Below are 22758 nucleotides of genomic sequence, written 5' to 3'. Positions count from 1 at the left end.
AGAGAGAGACAGAAAGCGAGAAGTCACCCCCCCATGGGGGCGGCCACGCCACAATCCCTTCTCCTCCATTCTCCTCTTGGGATCTTGGGCACACATGCACATGCGCCCGGCGTGGGTTTAAGTCACCAGGTCCGGGACTCAAATCGTGGTCGGCTACATGGGAGTTCAGTGACATAGCCATTAAGCTAACTGCTGGTCCCAAGGACTTTATTTATTAATTACTTTTTATTTAATTTAAATTTTAATTGCTTTTTTAAAATTCATGTTTAATCACTGTACATCTTTACAGCTTACAAAATGGTTTTCCCCAGCTTGAATACAGTGCCTAATAAGTCAAAGATATTAACATATACATTATTGTCAACAGATAACTTTTCATTTTTTGTGTCTGTAAAATGCTTCTTTCCCCCCCAATCCTCTCCCTTTCAACCCATTTTACCCACCCACTCTTACACTGTCTCTGGTATCTACAGTTGCCCTTCCTGCTGCTATGCATTCCCATCTTTGGGTTTCTGTCATATAGTGCACACATTTAGTGTTTTGTGTGTATAATTTATTTATTTTACATAATTCACTCTACATTACAACATACAAAATGAGATTTCTCATCCAGAATGCACTGTATATTGGTTTAATCAAGGATATCACCATACATGTTATCGTCAACAAATAATTTTCCATTTCTTGCTTCTTATATATTTTGCCTTTGAAAAAAATTCTTATTAATTAGAATTAAAGAAGCATATCTGGAAGTAGCATGAATAAATCAGAGTGAAGGGACTGAATTAAATTATTGATGTGTGCTTTGACCTGCACCTTCTTTTAAAAATATCTTGATTGGGAACCAGCAGTTAGCGTAATGGCTATGTCGCTGGATTCCCATGTAGTCCACCGTGGTTCGCATCCCGGACCCGGTGACTTAGAACTCACGCCGGGCACGTGTGCGTGCATACCCAAGAACCCGAGAGGAGAATGGAGGAGAAGGGATTGTGGCATGACCATCCCCCCTGGGGGTGATTTCTCGCTTTCTGTCTCTATGTCTCTCTCTGTCTGTCTGGTGAGCGCACGCGCCCTATAGCAAAAACCTCTCCAAAAAAAAAAAAAATCTTGATTGATTAACATAAATTCCTGAATACTATTTGACCTTGGACAAGTTATTTTACTTCTCTGCATTTCAGTTTTCTTATCTGTAAAGTGGGGGTTGAAATGCTTGCAAATTTGTTTTGAGCACAATACGGGATCGAATGTGCAAATCAGACTGCACATTTAGGAAATAGTACCTTCTATCAGTGAACATAGTAAATACACTAATGAATGTGTTTGCTACCATTGGAACCTTTCATGTGGCTGATTCACAGTAATTCTCTTTTGGATTCGATCAACTGAGAAATGCTGATGGCTTATCCAGTCCATCTTATAGTAAAGTCCCAGTCTGGTATGCCCACCCACCAGTTACCATTATGGATTAATGTTCTCCACATACCCTTTGCAGAAGGTATTCTTTCTCTAAGTACAGCCTGGAAGCTGTGATGACTCACTTGTGTAACACGGGCTTGCCCAACACTCACTGCCATGGGTCATACACATTCTCCAAGGCTTGCCTATCTTTGTGATTTTAGACAATATGTCCAAGAATAGTAGGAGGCTCATAGATGAACTTTTTTGAGCGTGAGAAGGACAACTGTAGGGGGACATCAGAAAGAATACACAGCCTGCCAAAAATCCACCTTGTGGTCACTGCCACTGCTAGGCACCTGTATCTCTTCATTATCACTTCATATCTTGGATTCCCATACTCCAGAGTAAAGCCCTTGAGGTTGGAATCCAAAACTCCACAGAGTCTATCTTTGTATGGTTAATTCTAACACAGAACCTCGAGCAAGGGCAGGACTTGGTAAGAATTAGTCAAATGCATTTTTAAAGTTGTTATTTTTTAATCTTTAAAATTTTTTCATAGAAAATATCAAACATACACAAAGTAGAATGGTTGTTTAGTTAACTTCCAAGTATTAATCACCTGACTTCAACATTATTATTTGCCACTCTTAGTTCAGCTCTTCTCCTTCGCTTTTTTTTTCTGTAATAGTTTAAAATAAACAATATACTGCATTTCAATTTTAAATACTTCAGTATGCATCAATAACAGATAAGCACTCATCAACAAGCATATCTACAATAGCAATATCATACTCAACAAGTTTAACAATAATTTCTTATATGTCAGCTACTATTCAGTCTATTCAATATTCTGAATTTGCGTTAAAATATCTTTTCAGAGTTGTTTTTCTCAGATAAAGATCCAAACAATTCTTACATTTTAACTATAAGAATGGTACATGATAATATAATTGTAATTGTTCTCTCCCTTTGTTCATGCCATTTATTTATGGGGAAAAGACTGAGTAAATTTGTCTTATAGAGTTTCCCATATTTTGATTCAGCTGATTATACTCTTTTGGCTCCTTAATAGCTTCCTCTATTCCTTTTACTCTCTGTAAATTGATAGTTAAGAGTTTAAAGCCTGATTTTCTTTGTTCAGTATTTGGGCTGATACTGTGTGCTTCCTATTGTATATATTTGGAGGCACCAGCTGTTTGACTTTTCAGATTAAAAACATTTTTTAAATTAGCTAGCTTATTTTCCTTGATATTTATTAACTGGAAATCTCCTATTTAAAAACCCTACTTGACAGCTCTGAAATATTGTCTGTTTACAAAAAAAACAGGATAAATGCTTGATTTTTTAAAATGATCAATTCAGAATAACAAACTGGTGCCCTAGCAATTGCCAAAGATGACTAATTACTTTTTTTGTATTTAATATAATTAAAAACTCATGAATTTTACATAGTTGTTATATTTTATTTTTTTTGTGGTCAGTTTTTAATGCTCAAATTGTCTTACCTGTGGCCAGTATAAGTTCTTTCAGATAAACTTTTTTAAGTTGATATATAATAATCGTACATATTTATAAGGTGTGATTTTTCAGTACATAATTACAATGTATAATGAGCAAATCATGGTAATTAGCATATCCATCATCTTAAATATTATTACTTGACAAACACTTAGTTTGATGTTATCTTTGCTTTCAGGCACAGTGAAAATGTTCCAGGTGCCTCTTACTTTATCTTCTATCCTACTCTTGGAAATAACCACTTTTCTATTTAGCTCTAATTTCTTTTTTTGTAGAAAATGCTATTTAAAGACCACAGTCTGAACCTTGATGGTAATTGCTAATAAACTGGCAATGAATGGCTATTTAGTATTCAGAACTAAGAAATACGTATTTGTTAGAAAGAAAAAAATAAATCCTGAGTTCCTACTGGTATACTCAATTTAAATTAAAAAAATTTTTTTTGCTTAATTATTTCAATTTTACATTTACATCTATTTTCTCATGCTGAAAATTTAGGTACAAAATGATATTAGTATTATATATTTATGTTTATATAAGTATAATTTTTAAATAAAAATAGTATTATAATACTAAGACTGCTGAAAGCAGATTCTTGTCTTTTGTGTTTATGATATATGCCACTTGGAATATAAGTCAAAATATCCAATATCAATAGAATAGAGACTCTACAAATGAACTCTAAAACATATGGCCAACTGATTTTTTTCATATTTTTTATTTCAGGCTCTTTTATGCATTCAATCACGTTATTTTGCTTACAAAGTGAATATTCCAACATGTGTACATTTCTCCCTAGTCCAATTGATAATAGTCTAAAATTATCTTCAACAGATAATGCCACATTTCTTTGTCCCATAAATGCTTTCCCTCTATTTTTCTTCTAAATGTCCTTCATCCACACTATATCTGATATTCACAACCATTATCCTTTAGTCAATCAGTTTCAGTCATAGAGCGCAGACACTCGGTATATATTAAGTGTGTGTGGGGGCATACAATGTTTCTCCTTCATAGCCCGGCTTGTTTCACTCAGCAGTATATCTTCCATATTCATCCACTTTCTGTCAAAGCCTGGGTCTTGTTGTTTTTAATGGCTGAATAGTATTCCATAGAGTGTATGTGTCATACTTTTTCAATCCATTCATCTGTTCGTGGGCATTTGGGTTGGTTCTATGTCTTAGCAATTGTGAATAATGCCATAATAAACATTGATTTGCAAGCACTTTTCTGATTAAGAATTTTTCTGTCCTTTGAGTAGATACCAAGGAATGGGATTGCTGGATTATATGGTAGTTCTATTTGTAGAATTTTGAGAAATCTCCAAATTGTTCTCTACAGTGGCTGGATCAATTTACATTCCTACCAGCAGTGTAGGAGAGTTCCTCTTTCACCACACCCCCTCCAGCACTTATCATTTTTTTTTTTTTTAATCTTAGTCGTTCTGACTGGGATTATGTGGTATCTCTTTGTTGTTTTGATCTGCGTTTCCCTTACAATGAGGGATGTTGAGCATTTTTTCATATGCCTTTTGGCTATTCGAATGTCATCCTTAGTGAGAGGTTTTTTCAACTCATTCTCCCATCTTTTAATAGGGTTGATCACCTTTTTCTGGGACAGCTGCTTGAATTCCTTGTGTATTTTGGTTACCAGTCCCTTATCTGACGCATAGTATACAAAAATACATTCCCATTCTGAGGGCTGTTGATTCACACAATTACTGTGTCTTTTGCCATGCAGCAACTTCTTAGTCTGATGTAATCCCACTTGTCTATTTTGGGGATTATCGACTTTGCTTTGGGGGTCTTATTTAAGAAGTCTTTGCCTACTCCAATGTCTCCCAGAGTTTCCCCAGTGTTTTCCAGGAGCAGTTTTATAGTTTGAGGTCTTAGGTTTAGACCTTTGATCCACCTTGAGTTGATTTTGTCAAAGGTGAGAGGTAGGGATTCAGATTCATCTTTCTGCAGGTGGAAATCCAGTTTTCTTAGCACCATTTGTTGAAGAGGTTTTCCTTTTCCCACTGGATTAATTGGTACCCTTTGTCCAAAATCAGTTGACTGTATGTTTGGAAATTTATTTCTGGGGACTCTCTTCTGTTCCATTGGTCCACCTGTCTGTTTCTGTGCCAGTACCATGGTGTTTTGATTACCACAGCTTTGAGGTATATATTTTGGTCAGGGAGTGAGATGTCACCCACTCCATTCTTCTTGTGCGGGAATGCTTTGACAATACAGGGTCTTTTACAATTCCAGACAAATTTTATTATTATCTTTTCTAGATCTGTGAAGAATGTGTCTGGTACTTTGATTGGGATTGCATTAAATATGTAGATTAATTTGGGTAGAATTACCATTTTGATTATATTCTTCCAATCCAAGAACATGGGATGTCCTTCCACTTTTTTTGTCATTTTCAATATTTTTTTTAGCTCCTTGTAGTTTTCCTTGTGGAGGTCTTTAACTTATTTGGTTAGATTTATTCCTAAGTACCTTATACTTTTTTGTGGCTGTGGTAAATGGAATTACTTTTTTCAGTTCTAGAATGTCTTTATTTTTTCCTCTTTTCTGATTGCATTGGTGAAGACTTCCAGTACTGTATTAAGAAGGAGTGGAGAAAGTAGACATCCTTGTCTTGTACTCATTTTTAGTGGAAAAGCTTTCAACTTTTCTCCATTCAGGATGATGTTCACTATGAGTTTTTCATAGATAGCTTTATTGTGTTGAGAAATGACCCTTCTATGCCAATATTGCTGAGAGTCTTCATCATGAAGAGGTGTTGTATCTTATCAAATGCTTTTTTTTTTGCATCAATTGATATATTATGATTTTATCTTTTTTCCTGTTAATATGATATATTACATTTATGGTTTTGCATATGTTGTACCAACCTTGCATTCCTGGAATAAGGCGTACCTGATTATGATGTATAATCTTTTTTATAAGTTGTTGGATACGATTTTCTAGTATCTTGTTGAGAATCTTTGTGTCTATATTCTCATCAGAGATATTGTTCTATAGCTTTCCTTCCTTGTCCTGTCCTTATCTGTTTTAAGGATAAGGGTGATAGAGGCTTCGTAGAATGAATTAGGGAGAGATTTGCCCTTTTGGATCTTTAGAAATAACTTGAGCAGAATGGGGGTTAACTCTTCTTTGAAAGTTTTGTAGAATTCAGACATGAAGCCATCAGGGCCAGGGCTTTTCTTTGTTGGGAGGTTATTTGTTACTGATTCAATCTCTTGGCTTGTTATGGGCCTATTTAGACTTTCTATATCCTCCTGGCTCAATCTTGGTAGGTTATATGTGTCTAGGAATTTGTCTATCTCATCCAGATTGTCTTGTTTCTTGGCATATAGTTGTTTCAAAGAGTCTATGTTAATACCAATAAAATTTTAGTAAGTGAGGGAGAACAGAGGAATCTCTCATAAAGAACAATTCTGAATAATTCATGGAGATACTCCGTCTTCAAAAGGTGAGGGGAGGATTTACCCCATTGAGGTATGAGCTACCCATAGCAACTTCCTTCCAAAGAATACAGAAAGGAAGAAAAGGAGCAATTTCACAATGGAGAAACCTGGGAAACACTACTCAGCTGCATCATCCAGATTAATGTGAGTGTGAGTAATGCTGACAGCAAGTGCGTGCCCTTGGTGGGATGGCACTGCATCTTAGAGGTCTTCTTCCTACAAATTCATAATCTTAGTCTAATCATGAGAAAAACATAAGACAAATCCAGATTGAGGGGCAGTTTACGAAATAGGTGACCAGTACTCCTCAAACACTCAAATTGATCAAAACTAGCCTGAGACACTTCTATAACTAAGAGGAACCTAAGCAGACACGGTGACTAATCTAATGCAGTATCCTTGATGAGCTCCTGAACAAGAAAGAACTTTATGTTAAGTCGAAGGGACTTTGATTAAACAAGAGACTATAGTTCAGAGGTGACGCTTCTGGCTCGGGAAAATGGCCGCGGCCGTTTGGGACTCATGTGTGAATGCAGGCAAAAAGCTGAAAAAGTCTCTGAAAAAGAAGATGATGAAAATGGTAGCCCGGGCTGTAGCATCGGAGCTGGAAGAAGAGGTTAAAAACGATTCTGACAATGGAGGTTTTGCAGGAAGCTGTGAATTGGAGAAGGATTGCTTTTCTTCTGATGATGGAGCAATAGAAGCTGACAGTGAAGATGATGTTGAACCCTTTGACAAAGAAAATGAAAGTGCTGCAGAATCAAGTGGTGGGACTATTGTAGGCTGGGCAGATGCCATGGCCAAAATCCTTAACAAAAAAACTCCTAAAAGCAAACCTACCATTCTGGTCAAAAATAAAGAGCTGGAAAAGGAAAAAGAAAAGTTGAAGTGAGAAAGACTAGAGAAAAGTAAACAGCTTGATAAGAAGTGAGAGTGGGAAATGATGTGCAGAGTAAACTCGGATATTGTCAAAGACAAAGAAACAGAGAGAAATCTTCAGAGGATTTGCAAGGAGGGGTGTGGTGTAGTTATTTAAGCTGTTCTGAAACATCAAAAGAATGTTGATGAAAAGGTTAAAGAAGCTGGAGGCTCTATGAGAAAGAGTGCTAAGTTGTTATCAACTGTTTCCAAGAAAGATTTCATCAGTGTTCTGAGAGGAATGGATAGAAGTACAGATGAGAAAAATTCTACTGGAAAGAAATCCAAAGGCAAACAGATGGAAGTGAAATCAGAAGAGGGCCCAGGGTGGACGATTCTGCGTGATGGTTTTATGATGGGAGCATCTATGAAAGACTGGGACAAGGAAAGTGATGGGCCAGACGGCAGCAGACCAGGAGCTGCAAGTGACTCTTACACATAGAGCAATATAGGAAACAGTTTGCAATCATTTTGTTTTTCCTAAAAAAATACTTCATCATATAATAGTTGGGGACCTTTATAAAGGATACATTTTCAAGAAAAGAAAAAGACTTAACGTTTACCAATTTTGGTGTTTTCCCTTTTAATATAAACTTTTATACAAATTATATTTTCAATCCCTGTATACTTTTAAGCATTGTTTCCCCAAATATTTGTAAAAGGAATTATTTCTGCTTGTCTAGAGAGAGAGATATTTTGCCAGGATCATTACATGTTTACATATTGGTTGTGTTTCTTGGTGTATTGTTTCAGTATCATTAATGTTTCTAGAAATGCAGTTCCCAATTTATAATTAAAATGAACTATTTGAAGTTAATATTTATTTACCTTCCAATTTATAGATCTATATATCTGTAGTTTGGGGGAATGATTGGTGTTTGTTTTGGTAAGCTATTGACAAAGACTAGTAAAATTTTCAATTATGTTTCTGATTTTAGATGATGGTTTTAACTTTAGATAATCTGGCAGAGATGATTTAAGATTGTCAGGGTTGTTTTGTTTTTGCATCAGAGATCTACTAAAGTGGAAATTCTCATGTTTAACTTATACATTGAGTTATAATTTTTGAGAACCTTATTCAGAATGTTTTATTCTCTCTCTCTCTCTTGCCCCAAATAGTTGGTTTAGCTTAAATTGTCTTATGGATTAGACAACTAATGATAGAATTAGGGCATTAGTAATCTACATGTGAATATTGCATCTGATTTGAGACTTGATTCCATATTGTTGACCTAAAGAGTATTAAATTGGTAACTTTTAGTATCTAGTGATTAAACACAGAGAGAAAGTAAAACTTTTTACTTTTACTCCAATCTTTTTGTGAAATTGGGTCTCGTATCTAAAATTTTTCAGGGAGTTATTTAATAAATGTGATCTGTTCTTTTGGAAAAAAAGAGAGACTATAGTTCATTATAGTGTATCAATGTCAGTCCATTAATTGTGACCAGTGTACCATATTAATGGGAGGTATTAGTAATAGAAGTACCTGGGTGTGGGATATTCAGGGACTCTGTCCTAATTTCTTTTTCTGTAACTCTAAAACTATTCTAAAATGAAAGAGCTTACTTAAAAAGAAAATACCCAGCTATTTTCATGCCTCCTCTTCTTTTCAGTGTTCCAGACTAAAGGAAAAGAAGAAAATGATTTATTCTACCGGTTACAATACCATTCAGTATGCTACTCAAGTATAAATTGGATTATCTAACTGTTAAAACTAAGGTGTGACTTTCTAATAGGCTTAACATTTTCAGGTGGTATTTACATTTTAAAAGAGGCTCTTATTTACTTAAATCTCAAAATATAATACCCAGGAGATATTTCTGAGCAGAGCCTTTTTTGATGCTCTGTATCTGTGACTTCCATAAGCAATCCACACAAAGAAGAACAACACAAAAATAGATTCACAAACTTCCCTGCAGACTTTTGAAGTCTGCACAGACAAAGTTGATGGCTTTTGACCTAAATATTTAATTAAAACTTCAAAAGACCAAACAAATAGAGACACATAAATAAAAAGATCTTAGTCATTGATTCTAGACAGATCTGGGCTCCCATGCTGATGCTGGTCCTTATAACTCTGTGACTTAGGCCATGCTACTTAACTGCTCTGTCCTCCAAGCGCCTTATCTTAACCAGGAATAAAGATGGATTGTGGTGCCAAAGTGACATAATTCGTATAAACTATCGAGAATGGTACCTAATACATAGGAGGTCCGAAAAATGATGGCGATTTCTACAGTGTTATTATCATCTTCAATAGTTCCTCCATTTTAAAATTCAGTAACCTGGAGCAAACTCCTCAGCACCCTGCAGTTTCAGTTTGTGCATGTAAAATGGGGATACAAACTTCTGCTCTATATAGAGTTGTTGCGAAGATTAAATGAAGTGACACTTTCACTGGGTATACTCAGATCCATTTAGAGCTGTCTGTCTCTATCATCATCTGTTATCTGTCTACCTGTTAGCTGCCATCCTTCTCCCTATCTATTTTTTAAATCAATCCATCTACCTATACTATTTAAATGAACAGAATCCAAGTTCCCCTAAGCTTAGTTAACAAAACAGAGCTAGAAAACTTCCTGTCTAGGAATTTGTAATTGATATTAACCATGGGAAGGAAAGAATTTTTAAAACACTCAAAGGCCTTCTTCAATATTCATGTGTTCCAAACAATGCATACAAATGAAGGGATCTTTAACCTGCAGTAATTAAAGGAAAACTATTAGTTTTGAATAATACTGAAATTATGGGTTTATTACAGTCTCTGTGTCTTGAATTTAGAGTGTAAAATAAAGTCAAAGCCAGGGAGGCTGTTTCTACTCAAAGGTTGTCCATAGTAATTTTCCAAATTAAAAAAGTATTGATGTTTTCTTACTGGTGGCATTGAGGCCAGCTGGAAAATTATTAGTAATTCTAGATGCTTTGAAGCTTGAAGCCTTTATTCTTCAGTATAGCTACTTGTATTGTATCATCCGTACAAGCAGTTTGACAATATGTAGTCAGAGCTTTATGATCCCAGTGAGATAAGGAACATGGGGGTTAAATATCTCTGTTATTTTGGTCATTCTGCTCTCCTTTGACATCTTCCTAAAACCATGCAGAGACTCATTTTCTTCTGGTAAACAGGCAGACATAATTGTTAAATTGCGTTGTTGAGTTGAATTCTGATTTTTAGATTGAATGGGAATTTTGCCTAGAAAATGAAGGGAAGGGAAGGACCTAGAAGGGGGCCCAGGACTTAACCCTGAATAACTTCAATTTCCAAAGTCAAGAAGAGGAGGATGCACAAGTAGATAAATACAAAGGCATTGTCAGAGAGACAATAAGTGGGTCAAAGAAGCTGAGGGAGCTCAGCACTTCAAGCAGTCCTATGGCAGAAGTTGTTGAGAAACTGATTAAAATAAAGACCCAGAATGTGGACTCTGAGCTTTATAGAGTGAATAAGAAATGAAGAAGTGGAAACAACCCAAGCCTTTCTTTGTCTTAAAAAAAAAGCATGATTGGAATAAAAGCATATATAAACCCAATATCCAAACTGTTCACACCCTCCCACACATGCCTCCTCATACTTCATTTGAGGGACAACCTGGTATAAGAACTTGAGTTCATAGGGTCCCATTGCTCCCACCCTGCCCTGTCCAACCTTTCTATGGCACTGTGGTACAGTTCTGCCCAGAGCACTTCCTTTATAACTTTTTCTTTTCAGATGTTTAGTTGTCAGGTTCCTTCACTACCTTCTTCTAAGACACCATTTTGAGGTCAACACCGTTGACCTTTCTCTCTAGGAGAAACTGGCTCTCAAGACTCATTACATAGTGAAACAAGGTTTTGCTTTCCTTCCTTCAATTCCCCTTAAGTGACCATATGGTAAGAAAGGACCAAATCTCTTCCTGTGGTCTCAAGGCTCTACAAGGGCCCTGGCCTCTCTCCAAACCTCTCTCATCTCCTTCTTCTTCATTTCACTCTTCCAGCAATATTGGCTTCCCATGGCTTTTTTTTTTTTCCAGGTTCTTTGAACCTATTCTTCCTTTTACCTTAGACATTCTTCCCCAGTAGCCACATGGTTCATTCCCTAACCTCATTTGGAACTCTGTTCAAATGTCAGTTCTTCAAGAGCCACCTTCCCAAGATTTCCTGGCTAAAAGACTCCTGTATCTCTACTCCTTACTCTACATTACTGCATTTTTCATTAGTACTAACTGCTCCCTGATTATAGTCATTTTTGGGTATTTATTTTCTGCAGATTTATACACTGCTCTTCCCAGCACCTGACCATGAGCTTCACGTGTTAGTCACTTTTGTGAACAGGTTTTTTTTTGATGAAATGGGTATCCAAAAATAGTTGTTAAATGAGTAAAAGAACATGGATTATTTTTTGTGATTTTAAAATGACTTTTTTTTTCTTATTTTCTTTATTCATAGTTACAAATGAAAGAACCACAGAATCTAGGGGTCTTGAAGTTGAGAGAGATATCAAAGACCATTTGTATTATTAGGTGAATCTTTGGGGAAACATTTTCAGAATTAAACATGCTTAGAAGATGCTGCAAATTACTCTTTTGGGAATTAAAATGCACATTAGCTTCGAATAGTCAATAAATTGTATCATAAAGAAAATGATTTAATATGGCTTAGTTTAGCAATAACTTTTTTGATTATGACATTTTATTTCTTTGGAAATTCTCAGGACACTCTGTTTTTGTGGAATAGGTGGAAATACATAAATGTGAGGATCGGTGTAGTGCAGAAATTAAGAACATAGACTCTGGGGCCAAGACTGTAGAGATTATGCACAATACACTTACATATTAATATATATGTGTATATGTGCATTTATGTTTGTGTGTGTGTGTGTGTGTGTGTGTGTGTGTGTGTGTGTGTGTGTTGTCTTGGCTCCATGGCTTTCAACTGGGCAACTTCAGGCACTTAATCGTCTCTGACTCACTTTCTTCATGTGCAAAATTAGGATGCTACTGGAAGAACCTACCTCATCTGGTTGTAATGAGGATTAAATGGGTTAATCCATGTAAATACCTAAAAACTGCCTGACTCACAGTAAGCATACAGTAGCTGTTGACTATTTTCACATGCATCTTTTTTTTTAATAAAAATAAGCAATGGAATAGAATGTTGGTATTTAAGCTCTGTAGACTCTGGCAACTTTATAAAGCAATGAGGTTTTAACCTCAATGTCATAAATGAGGAATTCTGATTTCCTTTCTAGGGATTGTTCTTGGGCATTTGGAAATCCCTCTTGCTCATTTCATTGAACACTTAATGATCTTATGTGACCTCTGGAATGCTTAATTTCTCTCTGCTGTATTTTACAATAACTTTGTAAAAAGTTATACAGAATAATAACTGAGTCCTGGTTATGGAGATATGCAATTTTCTTTCACAAATACATTATTTTCTCTTTTTCTGCTTTTCTTTGACTTTGGACTCTCTTTTTCTTTATTTCTGACTCTTGTCTGTATCTTTATCTCTGCCTTTCTATCTTCCTTTGTTTTTCTTTTCTATCTCTCATACACAAAACAATATGTGGGGTATGTGTGTATGTATGTGGGTATACAGAAGTACTTTCCCAGACATGACTCAGCTTCTTCTCTGATCTTGTGTGGCCTATTCTCCCTTCATCATCAGAGGGTGGGATTTGGTAACACATACCTATCCACTGTCCTCCTGATAGGAGTCTCCTTTGAATTGGGCCAAGGGGAAGATGAGGTCCCTCTATATGCCTCCTTTGCTATAAAGCAGCACAGTAAACATGACCGTGTTTATTTGGAAAATGTTCCAAATATTTGGAAAGGTATTCCATTTGGGAGGATTTTTCCCCTTGAAATTCTGTTTAAAATTATCCATTTATGCTTCACTCTTTGTCTCTTTTTGCAGCTCAGCCCTACCCAAGGTTAGTCACCTTTCTTCTCTGGTTTTCAATTATCTTTGGTGCTTTTATTTCCATCTACGACTTTAGTAGCTAGCTAGCAATTTAAATCAGGGTGTTAAGCCTCTGTGATTTTCAAGAAAATAGCACCTTTGATAATAAGCACTGGTTGACAGACCCTATCTCTGTCTGCATTGTTTAATGATGGGAAGAATGAAATATAAACAGCAAACCAAATCCTAGTGTCTTCTTTCAGGTAATTCTTCTAGTAATTCCACCAAGAGCAGAAAACCTGTGGTCTTCATTTGAGGGGAGGACATTTGATGCCAGCATTTTTATTAAAGTTGTCCAGAGAAGATTGGAAGCTGATTTTCAAGACATTAAACCAATATCTACAAGAACCTGTCATTGGCAGGGCTTATATTTGTGGGCTGAAAAAAAAAATTAGCCCAAGAACCTTTTGATCTATACAATCTATCTTTGGAAAATGGTTTCCACATGTGTGACGTATTTGGACTGCCTTGTTAAAACACAATTTTTATTTGACAGTTTTAATATTTTGAACACTCCATGTTGACATTTTTATCAGATGGGTTGCTTTTGTTGACAGTGGGAGTTTGCAAACTAATGAGGAAAATAAGAAAGGAAATTATCTTGAAACTGCTGAGTATTTGCAACCAGAAGGTAAATGAAGGAGGAACCAAAGTCTAGAAATAATTACCATCACTGCCACAGTCTTCCATTAGTGCTGGCAAAAGATCCAGGGTCTGACAGTTAAATTAAAGCTTGCAACCCAATGAAAAATCAGCAGCAGAAAGCTTGAGTTCTGGTAACATTACACTGTATGCCATTTACTACAGAACTTGACAACTTACTCCATTCATGAGGTTCGTTGGGAGGGGTAGAAAACAAATTCATCTATTGCAGGCAGATTTTACAATAAGGCCCAATCCATTTGCCATCAAATTGAGAGCTTACTCAATGGAATGCTTTTGTTGTGAGATCTTGGGTGATGGACTGGAAGTCAGACTTGAATGTAAAGTTCAGTCCCAGCATTTCTTGGCTGTGTGTCCTGAAACTAGTGACTTAGCCTTCCTGAGCTTTAGTTTTCTCACCTTCAAAATGCATATAATATGATGGAATATCCAGCTAGGGTTATGGAGGAATAAAGGTAATGCATATAAAGTGCAAAGCATGATGTCTGGCCCATCATATACAATGACATTAGTGGTCCTTGTTCTTCAAGCAAAGGGCAAGATTAATTACAATGGACACACTTAGAAGCTTCTTGGAAAATGTGGAAGTTGAGCTTTGTCTTGAACTAAGAGTCAGTGATTAACATGTGCATATGGGTTGGGAGAAGAATGGAAAACCAGAAAAGAGAATGCTTGAACAAAGACCTGGAAATGGGAGAGTCTATGGTTTATTCGATGAGTGGGAAATGGGCAGAGAACAAAGAATGACCTTGACGTATTATAGTTTGAGGATCACTTTTTTGGCATGGGAGTGCCTTTCTTGGGTATCCAGATGAGTTGTTTAAAATTCAGTTCTCTAGTCCAGTTCTTAAGCATCCATACCACAGGGAGGACCCAAGGAAGCTCTGCCATTTCGGTGGTTCACCATTTCTCCCAAGACCCTCTTGCATACCAGTCCTTTCCTCTTCACTCTGGTCACACTTGCTAATCTGTCCTATAAAAAAGAGTGCCTTCTGGTTGGTCACTCACTTGGGAAATAGGAACAATGTTGCAATTGAAATATAATGCTACTACGTTTAAAGAAATTAATTTGGTGGTGTCTGTTAAAATTAAATGTATCAATACTCGTTTACCCACAAATCCAAGTTGGAAGAATATACTCTGTAAAAGTACTAGTACCTAAAGATAAATATGCTAGCATGTTTATTGCAGTATTGTGGAGAATGGCAACAAAGTTAGATGCAAACCAGTGTTGCCCACTGATTGAGATGGCTGAATTAATGGAGAGGTTTGCTCATGCTATGGAATATTATACAGCTTTTATAGGAACACATTTATCTTACAGTCTCAGCAAGTTCCATTATTATGTGCTAACCCAAGTAAATTGTATGTTATAATGAGACTAGTGTGATCCAATTATTTTAAAAGTAGGAAAAAATCTTTACCTATATGACTACATACGCTTTCACATGGTTGTACAGAGAAACTACAGAAGCTCACACACTAAACTTGTTTCTTTGGCAGAAGGAGAAACTGCTGGCTTTTTTTTTTTTTAACTCCCGTTTTTGACTTATTGCCACAAGCATGCATTTTGTAGCTTGAAAGAGAAATTCAATAAAACATAAAAAAGAGTACTTACCTGCTGAATGGGGGTATAATAAAGAAAAGGTGGAGTGAAATTGAAGGAAAATTGTCAGTGCCTTAAGCATAGCAAAGGAGAATGACAGCGGCTTTTGTTCATTTATGTGCTAGATTGGCTTAAAATCTGCTTGAGGAAGAATTTTTCTCCTTCTTGGTGCAATACAAGGGCTTCTACAAAGTCACTTTATGTGTCTTAGAGGGAAACTTCCTTGTATGAGATGATCTCTGCTCATCTGTCCAGCCTCATCTTCTACCTGATCCTTACTCACTGATAATACTGGATTGCTTGCCTAGCCACCCACAATTTATCACACACACACACACACACACACACACACACACACTATTCCTGTATATGCTATGTGTTGTTTCCAACCTCAATGCTGTTCTTCAACTCAGAATGCTCTTTTCACGTCACGTCACGGGACTAATTCTCATTCTCTAGGATTCAACTTGGGAATACTCTGTCACCTAAAACTTGACTTACCTGCACCCCCGTGGCACCCGGAGGGAGCCTGTAGCTCAGCATTTTCCATGTGGCCTTGAAATAATTTACAGATGTACTATCTGCCTCGCACAAGGAATTTTATATCTATCTCTTGCTTAAATCATGTTATTCTTTCTGTTCCTCAAAAGCAAGGCCTGTCATATAATTCCCAAAGGTATCGTGAATTAGGTAAAATGTTATTTAGTTTATATTTCAGATGAAAAAAATAGAGACTCAGAACAGTTAAGTGAGTTGCTCAAGAGCACACACTGAGGTATAGATAGAATCAAACTTTAAATGAATATTTTCAGAATCCTACCTTGGGACTTGTCTATTCTGTCCATATTGTTAGTGGCAGAGATGCACAGACTCCAGTGAAATTTACTACTGACTATATTGCTATTATCTAGGTGCTTCATATTCTAGTACAGGTTGCCTCAGAAACCCCCACTTGTAGGGACCAGCAGTTGGCATAATGGCTATGTCTCTGGACTCCCATGTAGTCAATCATGGTTCAAGTCCCAAGCCCAGTGGTTTAAACTCATTCCAGGTGTTTGTGCATGCATGCCCAAGATCCCAAGAAGAGAGGAGAGGAGAAGGAATTGTGGCATGGCCATCCCCATGGGGGGTGATTTCTTACTTTCTGCCTCTCTGTCTCTCTATCTTTCTGGTGAGCGCAAGTGCCCTATACCAAAACCTCTCCAAAAAGAAAAAAAAAAAAGAAACTCATAATATTTCTCAGGGGAAAGCATTGTTCTAAGATTCCTAAATTTTATATGATATGTGTGTGTGTGTGTGTGTGTGTGTGTGTGTGTGTATCCATATACACTTCCATGTAAAGAAAAGATTGTCTCAAGACATTAGCAAGAAGTGAGAACTTCTCATTTTTGTCCTTTGATGTCCTCCATATGACTTTTATCATTAAGAGTATTGCCTCATGGTTACAGGGTGGTTGCTGAGGTGGTTGCTCAAGGCCTCACATCTTTACAGCAAAATACCCAGCCAAATGTGGAGACTATCTCTGTCTGTATCCTTTTTAAAGATAGCAGGAAAAGAACAAATGGCCCGAGCTCTCCTCCCTGAGTCAGTACAGTAAGGGATTAAAAGTGCCCGAAGTTTTTACCTTTGCTCCCCAGCTTCTGGGAGGTCATTTCTAAACCTTTGAAATGTCCTGTTTATTTAGAGTGTCTTTGTTTTTATGGGGGCCTCGAGAAATACCAGGTAGTCTATACCTACAATATGACTTTTGGTAGAGGACTCGGACCATGTAGTATTAGCTCAAACTTTGGAAGGGTTAGAGTCTCAGGTCAACCCTGTGTACAGTCAACCATGTAAATGTGATTGAGTCTCAATAGAAATTTGGAATATCAATGTTTAGATGAGCATCTCTGATTGGAACTATCTCATGCATATCATCACATACCATTGCTGGGAGAAGTATCTTTAGGCTTCCACCAGAAGAGGACAACTACAACTGTCATGCTTGGTGTTTCCTGAACCTTGCCCTATCTGTCTCTTTCCTGGGCTGACTTTAAAGTGTCCTTTTATTAGTCTAAGCCCCATATTTATGAGTACAGCTTGAACATCCCTAATCCAAAAGTCCAAAATCCAAAATGGTCCCAAATCCAAAATGGTCCCAAATCCAAAAGTTTTGAGCTCTGACTTAACTGCACAAGTGGAAAATTCCTGACCTCATTTGGTGGGTCACAGTCAAAATGCTGAAATTCAAAAATAGCATATTAATTTACTTTTAGACTATATGTATAAAGTGTATATGGGATGTAAAATGAATTTTGTGCTTAAAATTGGGTCCTATCCCCACAAGCTGTCTCATTTTATGCATATAAATATTACAAACCCCCCAGAAGTCTGAAATATGAAACACTTCTGTTCCCAAAGCATTTTGGATAAGAGACACTCAACCTGTATAACAACGTTGCCTAATTCTATGAGTCCTTGTAGTGAATTATTGAACCCGAGGGTGGTCTTGGAGACCCTTAGACTTTCAGTTGTCAGAAGTGAAGATGATCTTGTAGACTCCTAAACGCTGCAGGGTCCTTCTCCTCCCTTCTTACTAGCCTGAGGTGCATTATGTGATCACTCCTCAGCCAATCACAGGCAAGTGGATCTTGGGTGGATGGCTTAAACTAAGACAGATTAAGCTTCTGGTTTAATGAGGAAGGCCAGCCCTTCCTGGAACACCTGACCCTTGATTTTGATACTTTTGTTAGGAAGAAAGACAGGTGTCAGTCTGAGCTGTTGGGGAGGCAACTACCACAAATTATTGTAGCTATTGTTCTCCTTAGTAGAGGTAAATACAACATGAAGGGGTTTCTTTCTTTCCTTTGTGAGAGCGAGCAAGAGAGAGAGAGACAGAGAAGGAAGGGGAGAGAATGAGATAAGTATTTTTGACAGGGTCTTACATGCTCTAATCCTCCCTCCTTATTCTCCTAATTAGATAGTATTACAGTCATGTACAACCACACCCAGTATGTTCAGATTGGCTCAGAAACTGACTATGGGCCTCCCAACTGATACTGCCTGCCCTTTTCACTTCTCTTTAAACTCATCTCAGCTTCCCATGGGCCGTGGGACAGGTCTGTTTTCATTCCAGTGAGCAGAACTGATTACTTATCAATTCTCTTATTTATCTGGGGTCTAGAAGGCTTTGAAAAAGGAGTCTGATCTTACCTTCTCCTATGGTTGGTATTGTTGTCAAATGAGGTAAAAAATAACAGTGTAGAAACAAGGTGGTTCTTCCATAGGGAGAGGAGAGCTAGCTCTTTCCATCTACCTCTCATCATGTTAGACCTTGAGTCTCAAGCAACTTCCTTTGGCTTACACATTGTTTCTAAAGGTATAAGTGCTCAATAAAAATAATAAATTCTTACAACAATCATGTTAAGGTAGTAAGTGCTATTATATACTAGGTCTTATATAAAGGATCTCATTTAATTTTTAAAACAGTCATGTAAGGAAAGTTAATTAATAATTCTTTGCACATCGATGAGGAAACTGAGGCTCAGGGAGTCACCCACAGTCACAAAGTCAGTAAGTACTGTCGTCAGACCTGGAAACTTCTCATGTGGGGTCTGGAGCCATTGAGCAGTACTGCCATGTGAGGTTGTGCGAGAGGGGGAGGAGCTTTATCTTAGGTGCAATGGGAAGCCACTGAAGAATTTTGAGCACAGGCAAACTTGGTTACTCTGAAAAGCCACTGGGGCAAGATTAGAGGATTCCAAACTATGCCCAAGTAGGCTTGTTCAGACCACTACAAGAATTTCTTTAAGAATCACCTAGGACGCACTCTTGTCTCAACCAAAAAAGCATCCCTTTGATCTATTTTAAATCTTGATTCCATTCAATGTTTCATTTGATAGAATGAAACATTTCACCATTTTTAGAAAAGAAAATGAGAACACCATTAATATAGATCAGGGTTGGAAAATTACAGTTTGTAACTGAATCTGGCAGCTGCCTGTTTGTGAAAGTTGGGCTTTACTGGAACACAGCCATGCCCATGCATTTACTCATTGTCTACGGTCGCTTTTGCTGTAAACAGCAACGTCTAAAAATATTTGCTTTCTGGTTCTTTCCAGAAAAAGTCTGCGCATCTCCGATCTAGATGGAGGATTCTCAGTGCCGACATTTTGCCATTTTGGATGGACAATTCCTTATTGTTGGAGTCTGACCTGTCCATGGTAGGCTGTTGAGCCGAACCCTAGCTTCTGCCCACTTAAGGCCAGTAGCATATTTCCCACTGTTGTGTCAGCTAGCTTCCCCAGTAGAGAACCACTCACCTAGGTATTTGTATTCTTTCTAGACCTGATAGTCTAGACTTTTATATTCATCTTTTTAAAACATTTTTTTTCCATAGGGCACATGGACTTGCCAGAGAGACAGAGACAGACAACGAGAGGGAAAGTGAGAAATCACTCCCAGAGGGGAAGGCCACATCACAATCCTTTCTCCTCCATTCTCCTCCTAGGATCTGGGCACACACATACGCATGCCGGTTTGAGTTTCAAACCCACGGGGCCAGGGCTTGAACCATGGTTAGCCATGTGGCAACCACCAAGTCACCAGCTGGCCCCTTTATATTTGTTTTAATGAAAGTGATCAATAGGTTTGAGAACCATTTTTCTAGTATTTATATACCAGATTTTATTGCGGCATCTGTTATGTGCCATTGTGATATGAGCTTTTCTCTGGATACATCTTTTAGGCTTTTCAAACAACTCCAAACTTATTTCACTAAAGTATTTTAAGATACTTCTCCCAAGCCATTCTGCGGCATAGTGCTTAAGGTAACTGGGTCCCATGTGGCTGACTGTGCAATTTGATCTGGGACCCAGTGACTTGAGAAACACATCAGGCACATATGTATGCATGCCCAAAATCCTGAGAGGAGGGAGAAATGGAGAAGGGATTGTAGTGTAACCATGCCCCATAGAGATGCTTTCTCACTTTTCCTCTCTCTGTCTCTCTCTGTTAAGTGCATGTGCCCTCTGGCAAAATTTTTAAAATATAAAATAAAGTAAAATCAACCCCTTTCTCTCATATCTAGAGAAGTTTATGCTCACTACTGAACATGGTTTTGGCCTCATTTCAGGCAGTAAATAATGACCTGCGGTATGAGAAAGAGGTGAGAGGTTGTTGTGTTGAAGCTGAAGTTCCAGCTTAGATACTTTCAACAGAGAAGCATTAACTGGACGAGCCAATAAAATTTCTCTGAATTTCAGTTCTCTCATTTCTGAAGTGGAAGCAACAGTAATGTAGTGAGTGGTCATAAGAATCAAATAAGATGATAACATACAATTCATGAAAATATAAAGCAGTAGGTGGATACTGTTTTGTTATTTATTTCCAAAATGTTCAGTAACATTTGAGCAATATCACCCAGCTGCAAATTTGAATTTATATACAGAGTAGGAGAGATACTTCTTTGAAGCACTAAAGTTTTTAGAAAGTTTAGAAACAAGTGACAAAATTGTCTCAAGTCTCTTTTGCTGGTAAAGAAATATCATCATGTGACTAGTACATACAGGATATGGAGTAAAATAAAGTAAAAAATATGCCACATATTATTATTTAGTGATTATGAACTCCTAAGAGTTAGACTATCACTGTAGGGTTAGACAAGAAAATAATGCTTGATTATAGTATTTCCAAGACCGTAGTGTTCATATAGTAATTAAGAAAAAAAAAACCGATGAAGTTGAGACTATGATACCTTTCATTTTCATAATTTCTCCTGCTTTTGAAAATAGAAAGAACTTAGAGATCCTCTCTACCTGTATGTACCATTATCAAGTACTGAAATCTCTGTCCCCCAAATCTATTTCATTGTACTAGTAGCTATAGAGCTGTCTATGGTTTAGACATTTCCTTACGGCCAAAAGATTACACAATGGTGTAATCAAGGAGGCATGTAAGCCAATTATCTATGGTTGGGTTTTGATTCAGACTCAGCTCTTTAATAGAAGTTTATACAATTAGGCTTTGTGACACATGGAAATGTTAAGGATGTTATATGGGAAGCTATCCAGGGAAATTGTGAAAGTCTGCATTCAATTGCCAAAACTATTGAAAACCTTTCCAACCTGTGTGGGGATCCTGGGCTGGAAGTCAAAACATCTAGGTTGCATTTTGCTTCCATCATTCACCTGCCCTGTGCCCTTGGGAGAGTTACCCACCCTGGGCTTCAGTTTTCCCAGCTGTCAAATGAGCACAGAGCATTTGCCATGAGGATCCTGCTCCTCCTCACCATGCAGTCCTTCCTGTCCTCTGAGCTGCAGCCCCAGGTGAGTGAAGGCCAATTCAGCACATTTGGGTTCAAACATGTTCTCCTTTGCCCCTTCCATTCTAATCCATTGCCTCCTGTTGCTTTTGAATTTCATGATATTACCATTATGACAGGATAGTTTTCCAAGAAAGGTAGAGTCATGACTGTCACATGGACATGTGTGTGGGGTTGATTAGTGTCCCCCACAAAATTCCTGTCCACCTGGAGCCTGTGAACGCAACCTTTTTTGAAAGGTCATTGCAAATGTAGGTCATACTGGATTAGGGTGAGCCCTAAATGCAATACCTTGTGTCTTTATAAGAAGAAGGAGATTTGGAGATAGACACACAGAAAAAATGTTATGTGAAGATGGAGGTAGTTTAGAGTGATGTGGCTATAAGTCAAAAATTGCTGGCAACCAAAAGAACTTAGGAAGAGGCAAGGAAGGTTTCTTCTGAAAGCCTTTAGAAAGACCCCAGCCTGGGTCCCCACATATCCCTGACTTCCTACCTTAGGGCTTCTCTGACACAATGGTAGGAGCAGGAGTGGCCTGCAGGAACTGATCACACTCTCCTGAGTCCCGTGTGTGTGTTCACGTGTGTGTGGAGTTGTCCATGGATGCTGCAACAAATCACTGTAGATTCATGCTTAAAACAACACAGATTTGTTATCTTACAATTCTGGAGGGCAGGAGTCCTAAAAGTGAGATGTTAGCAGGACTACATTCCTTTTGGAGGCTCAGTTTTCCTTCACCAGTCCTTTCAGGTAGGCGTTTTCCTCTTTTGGGGTTTGCTAAAGCATTCCCACAAATAAATGAATAAATAAATAAAATCACAATTCTATCCACCAGTGTCTTAACCAAGAGGCAATTTGTTTCCCATCTAAGAAAATGATCACAGAATACCATGTGTGCCTAACGCTGTTTGTGTAATCTCTGCCTACAATCAGCTCCCTCTCAGGATTTCTTTC

At 37.6% G+C, this 22758-nt stretch overlaps 2 pseudogenes; both read left to right on the top strand.

The window, feature by feature from the left end:
- Nucleotides 1-6878: 6878 nt before the first annotated feature.
- On the top strand, nt 6879-7739 carry LOC102467990 (RRP15-like protein pseudogene; annotated as a pseudogene).
- An 11271-nt stretch (nt 7740-19010) lies between these two features.
- Nucleotides 19011-22758, top strand: part of LOC102503341 (developmentally-regulated GTP-binding protein 1-like) — a 6688-nt pseudogene continuing 2940 nt past the window's right edge.

Source organism: Tupaia chinensis, unplaced genomic scaffold (genome assembly GCF_000334495.1).
Source record: "Tupaia chinensis unplaced genomic scaffold, TupChi_1.0 Scaffold000182_1, whole genome shotgun sequence".
Taxonomy (NCBI): Eukaryota; Metazoa; Chordata; class Mammalia; order Scandentia; family Tupaiidae; genus Tupaia; species Tupaia belangeri.
The sequence above is the reverse complement of the archived record's forward strand: the minus strand, read 5'-3'. Positions and strand labels throughout refer to the sequence as shown.